Below are 10,510 nucleotides of genomic sequence, written 5' to 3' on the forward strand. Positions count from 1 at the left end.
CCAAACTTCAGAACAGCACTCCCATGTGACATTTTTCCATTTCCCCAAACCAGGGAGATCCATGTTGCTTCTCAAAATGATTTCCAATTTAGTGCTGAATTAGGGGCCGTTTTCTATTATAGGCACATGCTGATGGGGCACGGGCCTAGCTTATTTCACACAGCATTCTTTCAAGATATAATTAACTTCAAGATTGTTTTTTAAGATATTATGCTTTGAAGGGTTTAGATCAAACAGCACTGATATGCACATCAACCACATTATCTCAGTGCACCCAGCAACATATTCAGCCTCCAGGGAAAAAAAAGAGTCCAGTTATGAATGATGATATTTTACCCAAAAAATGCATGCGAGACACTGCAACATCAAAGTTACAGTACAATCACAGAAAGTTATAGTACAATGCATCCCTTTGCAACAAAAATGGCAAGATCCCACAAATTTAAAATGCTCATCCTCGTGTTTAAATGTCCCAGGGTCCCATCCTCTCTACCTCTAACTTTCTCCAGCCCCGAAACCTCCCCTCACCCTCGCCACACCCCACAAGAACTCTGTGCTCCCCTGGCCCCAGACTCTTGTGCATCTTACCCGCCGCCTCTCTTCCTCCCACCATTGGTGGCAATACCATCAGCAGCCTCGATCCCATACTCTGGAATTCCTTTCGTACAGCCTTCTGCCTCTCCTTCCCCTTCTCTTTCTTTAAGACCCAACTCTTTGGCCAAGCTTTTGGTCATCCTTTATCATGTTGTCTTTATCCTCATGCCTGTGTAAAGTGCCTTGGGACCATTTTTATGCAAGTTACGTTACATTTTTTGCACTTGACATTATCAGAATAAATATGCATGGGTGATTGGCTCCTCCCCCTCAATAGATTAAAATAATCCCTATTTAAAGACAGCATTTGTAGAATGAGGGAATCTGGTAATAGTCGCTTGACTAATGAATTCCTGTGGGACAGGAGGGAAAAGGATTGAGGGGACTTTTAGAAACAGGAGAAGCCCTTTGGCCCTACAAGTTTACTCCTTTTTTGCTTGACCTCAACTGAACTTTCCTCACAAACTCCTCTTCCTCCCCCCCTCCAAAACAAGTCCCTTGAACTTATTTAAACCAATCATTTCAAAATCTACAAATTGAAATTTTAGCGTAAAAACTAAAATCGGAACTGTGATTCAATCGTTACCAGCCAGAAAAACAACTATCGCTTGCCAACATCTGCCCCCCCACCCCAAATAAAGTTAGATAGGGGGGGGGGGCAGGGTACCTGCTGCCAGTACCCGAGTTGCGAGCAGGCTGGAGTTACCCTGCTGACTGCGCTTCAATGCAGGTCACAACCAATGTCAGCCACATTGGAGCTCTGTGCCCTTGGACCCGTGCACAGGGGCTCTGCTACCACCCCCCCCACAAGGCAGTTCATTCTAAATTTTAAGGAGCGCACGGAGAGATCTCAGGGCTCTATTTACACAAAAGATTCTATTTTTTGTTTAAACTCCTGCGAGGTCAAATAAACCACCTGGGCACTATTAAAATGCAGGTTTGCACCAGCCTGGAGTTAGATTGGCGCCCCAGATGAAAACTTAATGGTTCAAACAGCCTTGAGGACTCACTACTTGCTGCTTGGCAACTGATTCCTGAGTAAAACTGCTATTTTCATGTTGGTGCATAACCTAAACCCACTTCACAGCAACACAAAGAGTGTCAGTTTGAATCATGCTGTTTATTGCAGAGAGTGTACATATAACAATCCAATTTTTCTTATATATATAAAATATATATATATAGTGCTGGCATGACACCGCAGATAGTGCTAAGGGGAGGGTCCTTTTAGCAACCATCAGAAACACATGTTTACAAATTCTGTTTTTATTGCATGGGACTCCAGGATTCTGGCCATTTGTTTTCATCACGAATACAAAAGACCTTGCTTATATATGCACACAAAGGGGCTGCTACTCCCTATAATCAGTTGTGCTGACTAACTAAGCCAAGTTGTTATCACATAGGATTTTTCAATGTGTTTACCAACCATCAGGCGATTGCAAAAAGTCAAGTTTGTAAAGCTATTTTTCAACAAAATTTTTTTGCAATACTGTAAACCGCGAGTGGTTCTGCTAACTTTACAAAAGGGACTGGAGAAATGAAATTAAAACCAGCACTCTGAATGTCAGACACAGCACCGGACTTCAAAGTAATCGCATCCTGAACACTGCGTTTCATGCTTTAATACCCTGTGCTCGTAAGATCTGACCTCAATCGCTGCAGTTCTTAAGTAGGCTGAACCGTGCCAAATTGCTACTTTACCAGTAACACCACCTCTTCCCCCAAGTCCAATATGAAACGTTTGAATACAAAACAGTGCAAGACGGCTAGTGACAGATCCGGCAGAGAGCGCCCAGAAACACGATCGGAAATCTAATCTTTGCAGCAACAACAATCCAGCCGAGAAAATGTGTCCAAATTAAACACCCCGAAAAAGATATTTACAAAAATCCCAGCTGATGCTCTTGTAACCGGCCAGCGAAACCCGTCCACTAAAGAGCAACTGATAAAAATGTATCACTTAATAAAAAAACTTCACACTTCACAAATAAAATGCTTTTGAAATCTACTTTCGGAGAAAGCTCTATTTAAAAATCCATGGAGGAAATATTGAGGAAACATGAAGTGGATTTTTTCCCCCCTCTCAACCAAGAACTAAAACCAAAAACTTTTTTTCCCCCTCTTAAAAACAAACATTGTACTAAGACAATAAATAAACTTGAAAGACAAATGAAAACATTACATTTAAGAAAAAAGTTTAAAAGAAAAATAACAATTTACAATTTCTAAAAACTAAAACAAACTTTTAGTTTCAGAAGTGGGGGGGGGGGGTGCAAAAACTTTTTATTTAAAGTAAACACATGGATCTATTGTTATTTTCAGAGCTGGGAGTCTGAGTCCCAGTTACATTGTATCCCTCCCCCCAAACACACACCAAGCTCAGCTCCAGGTAACAATGCAGTAGCAAAAACAGAACAAAGCCCAGAGTAACAAGGAGGGATATTAAATTACACGACATGCAAACAAATCACATTTTCTGTATGCACTGTGCACTTGTTTTTAAAAAAAAAGCTAAAGCTCTTTTGCAAAGTCTTACCTCAAAACAGGCCTCGTTTAACGAGAACAGCTACTTTTAACTGCGCTCACTCATTCCCTCCGTCCTCATTGTGTTTCCTCTCCGGGATGTGACCAACTCATTGCACTTTTTTTCCCTGTATTACATAAAATGCTGCTTTTTCTTGCCCCCCTCCTCCACCACTGATGTATATTCTCATTTAGTTGGGTCTGTGTTTGGCCGAGGTGCGGTGATCAGGGGGTTTGAATGGGCTGTCTCCTGCCCCCTCTCTCTCTCTCTCTGCCCCCACCAGTTGCACCGATCACTCGACTCTCGCCCCCCAAACTTGGATTAACGCCACTGCGCCTGCGCACTCCACGCCCCGCCTCCTTATCCCCCATTGGCCAACCCAACCACAATCCCGACTCCCATTCGCTCCCTCGCCTGTCAATCATAATCTATAGCCGGTCTAAAGGTTGGATTGGGGAGCGTTGAGGACCGCCCTTTATTAAATTATCTGGCTCTCAACTCTTTTTCCATTGTCCGCAATGTGGAAGGGACATTTTAGCGCTCTATACTCAGATGTTATAAACACCCTGCTCAATGTTACTAGCAGGGAAACACAAGCATAAAGCTGTACATTTCCTACAGATATTCACTTTGAATTAACATAATGTTTCACTAATTTGACTTTTATAAGTATCTTCACCATAAAGGGACATTCATTAAACTTGGGAAAAAATAGATGGCTGGCATGTGCACTGATGACCCCTGTCTTTACCTGCACCCCCCCCCCCCACCTCTCTAGACCCCTCCACTGCTTGTCCCACATCCAGTCTTGAATGAGCCGTAATTTTCACCAGCGAAACTTTGGGAAGAACCAACCCAATGACTTCAGCCGCTGCCGCAGAATCCATACCTGCACCACCAACTCTGCCCTTCTGCCTGTCTCAGGCTGAACCAGACTGTTTGCAACATCAGTTTCCTATCCGGCTCGAAATTGAGCTTCCCAACCCATGTCCTCTCTTTCGCAAAGACCACCTGAGCCGTGGCTAAGTTGGTAGCACTCTCACCTTTGTGGGTTCAAGACCCACTCCAGAGACTTGAGCACAAAAATCTAGGCTGATACTTCAGTGCAGTATTGAAGGAGCGTTGCATTGTTGGAGGTGCCGTCTTTCAGATGAGACGTTAAGCCGAGCGAGGCCCCCAGGTAGATGTGAAAGATCCCATGGCACTATTTTGAAGAGGAGCAGGGGAGTTATCCCCAGTGTCCTGGCCAATTTATCCCTCAATCAACATCACTAAAAAACATTATCTGGTCATTGTCACATTGCTGTTTGTGGGAGCTTGCTGTGCGCAAATTGGCTGTCGCATTTCCTACATTACAACAGTGCCTACACTTTATGAAAGGTGCTATATAAATGCAAGTCCTTCTTTCTTATATCTTTATAACATCACCTGCCTTTGCCCCTGCCTCCGGCCCATCTGCTGCTGAAGCCCACATCCACCCTTTTCACCTCCAGACTCAACTGCCCCAATAGTCTCATGGCTGGCCTCCCATCCTTCACCTTCTGTTCATCTAAAACTCTGCTGCCCATTTCAGATCCTGCACCAAGTCCTGCTCACCCATCACCTCTGTCCTTATTGACCTATGTTGGCTCCCAGTCCTCCAACACCTCAAATATAAAGTTCTCATTGTTGTGTTTAAATCTCTCCATGGCCTTGCCCCTCCCTATCTGTGTAACCTTCTCTAGTGCTACAACCCCCACCCCTAAAGTCTCCGTTCCTCCTCTTGCCCCACCTTTGTTAGTCATGCTTTCAGTTGTCTCGGTCCCACACTCTGGAGCTCCCTCTCTAACCTCTCTGTCTCTCCACTTCCCTCTTCTCCTTTAAGACTCTCCTTAAAACCTACCTCTTTGACCAAGCTTTTGGTTACCTCTTCGAATAACCCTTTCTTTGGCTTAATTACCATTTTTTTCTTACATCTCTGTGCAGCGCCTTGGGATATTTTTCTACATTAAAGGCACTATATAAATGCATCTTGTATTGTTGTAAAAGTTAAAAAGAAAGGCAAATGTCAGCTTGGCTCAGTTAGTAACACTCTCTTTTCTGAGTCAGAAGGTTGTGAATTCAAGTCCCACTGCAGACTTGAACACATAATCTGGGATGACACTACAGTGTAGCACTATCATTCAGATGAGACATTAAGCCGAGGCCCTATGTTCTTGTGCAGGTAAATGTAAAATAGCCCATTGCACGAGTCAGGGAAAAGCAAGAGTTTTGCTTGATCTTTTGCCCAACATTGTTCCCTCAAAAACAGATTCATCTCACTCTTGTTTAGAGAACATGCTGTGCAAAAAATGTGTGTTGTATTTGCCTTACTCTCACCTCTGAGAGAGTTTCAAAAACCCAAAATGGCTGCGGGTGATAAACTGGACAGATGCCATCTTTATTCTCATGCTTTAGGATACTGTCAGAATCACTTGATGATATATTTACGTTTGTCCACTCTTGTGTATGTATTGTGTATAATGTATTAAATTTGTACATCTTGCATTCCTTGTTTGGGGCTCACCATTGTGTGACACTGTCATGCCTGCAGCCGCACACTACTACCACTAGATGGGGATGATTTTCCCCTCCCCAGTTCATGGAGGCAGAGGCCAATTGTAAGGTTCTACCCACTGACCTAACCAAAGTCAGCCGCCTTAGCACAGACCGGGGATTGAGAAGTGGATCAATGTCAACCGATTTGTGGCCAAGGTGCAGAATTATAATATTAAAAGTGGGAGTTTTTTTCCCAATGGGGTTAGTTTCTGGTCAACCTTCGCCTCAACTGTGCGACCACAGAAAAGGTGTGAAGGACAACTATTTTCTGAGGAGTTGAAGAAAAATTGGAGCAAGTCATTCTGAACTTCTCTGGTGCACCTCCTAGTGGCTGATTACATAATGGCACAGACAGTGGTTTGGGAGAAGATCTTCAATCTGTCACGAATGGTACTGGGAAATTGGGGGCAAAAATTTAAATAAATTACATGGAAAAAATGTATTAAATGAAAATGCACCCAGTGTTATTGATACAAAGTAACACTGGAGCTGGCATTCATTTTTGAGAATTTACTGCCATTTCCAGTATGGTTAAAAGATAGAGTACGATTTTAAAGCAATGTAAAATTATACTTTAGTTGTAAAGGGAGTAGCAGTTACCATGACTGCCCAATAGCAGCAGCATATCTGTGTTAATGAACATGACAGAAACAGGAAAGAAAGGACTTGCATTTATATTGGCCTAGACTCTCTGGAGTTTAGAAGAATGAGAGGTGATCTCATTGAAACATACAAGATTCTGAGGGGGATTGACAAGGTCGATGTTGAGAGGTTGTTTCCCTTGGCTGGAGAGACTAGAACCAGGGGTCACAGTCTCAGGATAAGGGGTAGACCATTTAAGACTGAGATGAGGAGGAATTTCTTCACTCAGAGGGTGGTGAATCTTTGGAGTTCTCTGCCCCCGAGGGCTGTGAATGCTGAGTCTTTGAGTATATTCAAGGCTGCGATAGATACATTTTTGGACTCTAGGGGAATCAAGGGATATGGAGATCGATCGGGAAAGTGGAGTTGAGGTCGAAGATCAGCCATGATCTTATTAAATGGCGGAGCAGGCTCGAGGGGCCAAATGGCCGACTCCTGCTCTTATTTCTTATGTTCTTAGGACGTCCCAAAGTGCTTTACAGTCAATGAAGCACTTTTGAAGTGCAGTTACTGTTGTAATGTAGGAAACGCAGCAGCCTATTTGCGCACAGCAAGCCCCCACAAACACGAATATAATAGTGAGCAGACAATGTGTTCTATTTTTGTGATGTTGGTTGAGGAATTAATGTTGGCCAGGGCACCAGGGAGAACTCCCCTGCTCTACTTCAAATAATGCATGGGATCTTTTAAAAGATTTACAAGAATGATTCCAGGGATGTGGGACTTCAGTTACGTGGATAGACTGGAGAAGCTGGGGTTGTTCTCTTTAGAGCAGAGAAGGTTGAGAAGAGATTTGATAGAGGTGTTTAAAATCATAAGGGGTCTAGACAGAGCAGATAGAGAGAAACTGTTCCCATGGGTGGAAGGGTCGAGAACCGGAGGACACAGATTTAAGGTGATTGGCAAAAGAACCAAAGGCGACGTAAGATAAATCTGGAATGCACTGCCCGAAAGGGTGGTGGAGGCAGACTCAATCATGGCTTCCAAAGGGGAGCTGGATAAGTACCTGAAGGAAAAAAATCTGCAGGGCTACGGGGAAAGGGCGGGGGTGTGGGACTAGCTGCCGTGCTCTTGCAGAGAGCCGGCACGGGCTCGACGGGCCGAATGGCCTCCTTCTGTGCTGTAACCAGTCTATGATTCCTTGACACAGTGGATTGAACAGGGTCTGTGGAGCGACTGGGCTTGATACCACGGGTCCTTTCCTTATTGCATGCTTGCTTACATTCTTAAGATTATGGCGTGGGAAGAGCTCAAGGCCAAGATACATAATAATAGCAGGTGAAGAACAAAAGCTTGTAAACTGGCAACATCATCCTTGTAAAATCACCTGAAGGGATTAACCAAGTTGACAAAATTGTTCAAATTCCGATATACAGAGCAGTACAGTTTGAGCTCGAATACTGATTTTAGCGAACACTTATCAACATGTATTTTTTAATTGAGATAATTTAGTGAAGAGCCAAGTCCTGCAGCATGTTTGAAAAGTGCAGGGGAGAAGGCGAGCTAAATCATGAAGTAGTGTTCTGACGAAGGGTCATCGACCTGAAACATGAACTCTCTCTCTCCCTCCACAGATACTGCCTGACCGGATGAGTATTTCCAGCATTTTCGGTTTTTATTTCAGATTTCCAGCGCCCGTAGTATTTTGCTTTTGCAGTAGTGTTTAGGTGTCAGCTGTGGCTCAGTGGCTCGGAGTCAGAAGGTTGTGGGTTCAAGCCCCTCTCCAGAGACTTGAGCACAAAAATCTAGGCTGACACTTCAAGGCTGCACTGTAGGAGGATGAGACCCTGTCTACCCTCTCAGGTGGATATAAAGCATGCTGCAACGCTATTCAAAGAACAGTAGGACTGCTTAACCAACACCTAAAGCAGGTGATCTGGTCATTTGTTTCATTGCTGTTTGTGGGAGCTTGCTGTACACAAATTGGCTGCCGTGTTTCCTACATTACAACAGTGACTACACTTCAAAAGTACTTCATTGGCCGTAAAGAGCTTTGGGATGTCCTGAGGTCGTGCAAAATGCTGCATGACATGAACCTTGTCATTCATGTGGAAATGACTTATGAAGTAATACTGGGCGGCCTGCTGGTGGCGCTGTCCAGGGAGAGTATAAATACTCGGGCATGGGCCCAGCTTGCTCAGGACATTCTTTAACATGAACTAGTGAAGGACACAACTAGATCTCCATGTTGAAAAACAGTTGATTAAAGCCTTGTTTAATACTCAGACCAAGTGCCTAGTAGTTTTCTTACGTCACTACACAAATGCAAATCTTTCTTTAGGTGACACTAGGGCCACAATCTTATCTGAGGAGACGCATTGGGGGCGGGACTGCTGGTTTCCGGGTTCTAGTTACACCCCCAGCAATGTCTGATGATCTGACGCTATTTTCCCCTGATTGGCCTTGTTCAGCCTGCTCTGTGGGCTTGCCGGCCAATGAAGGGAAAGCCGGCGTCAGATGACGTCAGTGCATGACGCTTCATCTGCCGGTTTTGTTAAAGTGACAGGCACCATAATTTTTTGACAGATGAATTGTCAGTGTTTGACAGCATTGAGGTGCTGTCAAACACTGACAATCACTGTCCAAAGGTGAGCCCTTGCTCCCAGGCTCACCAATGACTCTCTCCTTAGGAGAAAACAGATGGCAGCTGCGTGTGAGATTGCAGAAGTCATCTGTCAATTCTCCCGATCAGATGAGGCTTCAAAGAAACATCAAATCTTGTCACCTGCAGAACCATATAAACAGAATAAAAATATTTCTCACTACATTCTCTCACCTGTCATACTTACCTGTGCACCATTGCACCCATCACACTACCTCTGCAGCTGTCATTTGCACACTTACACTGCAGCAGACCCACAGCTCACCTCGCTGACCCTGGTGGGGTTTCCCACTGTCGGGAAGGCCACATCAGCTGGCTCAAAATGGGGGAAAGCCTCTTAACTGCTTGTTAACTACCTGTTAACAGGCAATTAATCGGCTCTAATCCCCTTCCCGCCGCTAGGAGATGGGTCCCTGCGCGAGTTGGGGACCCGCCTCCCGGGAAGGTGGTTCGGAGGCAGGTTGGGAGTGGGGTTGGGACCCGCTCCCAATTTTTCCAGCAGTCCCGCCTCCAAACCCGCCTCCTCAGGGCTGGGAAAATCCAGCCTTATGTTTGAGTTATAAAAGCTTGTCGATTAGAGAAAGAAAGCTCTTTAGTTTTGAGATCCTGGCAAACAATTAGTTAAAATAGGAGACGGCACAGTGAGTCTTGATATCAACGCAGGAAGGAGGAAGACTGTGTAGGACTGAACACTTGGAGCTTAGGGAGACCAAAAGTGGAAAGTTCACAATCATTGACATCATAAGGCCAATAAAATAAAATCAGGAAGTCTTTCGACATGTTTCACAGCTGTACACATACAGAGATATCGAAGTCCTCTAAACTATCTCATAATATCTCAGAAAACTAACGTTCAACTACTGAAAATAAAGGAGGAGTGAATGAAAATGTACTGCAATTGAGATCCAGATTAACGTTCCAGCCAAGGGTCTACACCCCAAACATTACCCGTCTTTCAACTGATGCTGACAGACCCGCGGAGTATTGGCAGCCTTTTGCTGCTTTTATTCCAGATTAAAGGTCAGGGGGAACTAATTCAACATCACCTGTCACACAGATGGTTCTTGCAGAAGTGGAGAGCTTTAAACTTTACAGCTCAAATGGAATTCCTTCTGGGAATGGAGCAGGGGAAGTTCAAATGCACTTATTTCAAAGGGTAGGTGGGGGAGTGCTCCCCGGTCTAGGGTAATGGTCTCGTTTACTCCTTTGCGGGGAGGGGGAGTTAATTTATAGCGGGCGCGTTGGTGGTAATGCAATTTGCCCGCTAGACATGATGGACGGTAAAACCATAATAAGGCTGTAGCGATGAAGTAGCACGTCTTGGCAGAACGTAGCCAGCAGCACAGTCGCACTGAAAACCTCATGTGGCCATCAGGGTATTTTCCTGCACACAATGGAAACATTTTAATGTAGATTTAACAAAGTCAGACTCATTGCAGAAAGTCTCCACTTTCCTTCTCATAATGGTTAGCAGTTGCGTCCGAACCAATACTGAGGCGAAGAATCTCACCACTAAGGTAATCGCACTTCAACGAGATGCGATCAGCTGATTGAAGCTGCCTGAAGAC

The 10,510-nt window shown here is 44.5% G+C and overlaps 1 protein-coding gene across 5 annotated transcripts in view; it reads right to left on the minus strand.

Annotated features, from left to right (window-relative positions):
* LOC147099964 (A-kinase anchor protein 13-like) overlaps positions 1–3,422 on the minus strand; it is a 482,784-nt gene extending 479,362 nt beyond the window's left edge. For all 5 annotated transcript variants that reach the window (XM_085968506.1, XM_085968508.1, XM_085968507.1 and 2 more), the window contains exon 1: positions 3,134–3,422. The gene's annotated coding sequence lies outside the window, so the exon portion shown is untranslated. The remainder of the gene's footprint in view (positions 1–3,133) is intronic.
* Between the last annotated feature and the right edge of the window lie 7,088 nt (positions 3,423–10,510).

This window comes from Somniosus microcephalus, chromosome 27 (assembly GCF_052327205.1).
Source record: "Somniosus microcephalus isolate GS21.2 chromosome 27, FLI_Smic_1.0, whole genome shotgun sequence".
NCBI classification, from domain to species: domain Eukaryota; kingdom Metazoa; phylum Chordata; class Chondrichthyes; order Squaliformes; family Somniosidae; genus Somniosus; species Somniosus microcephalus.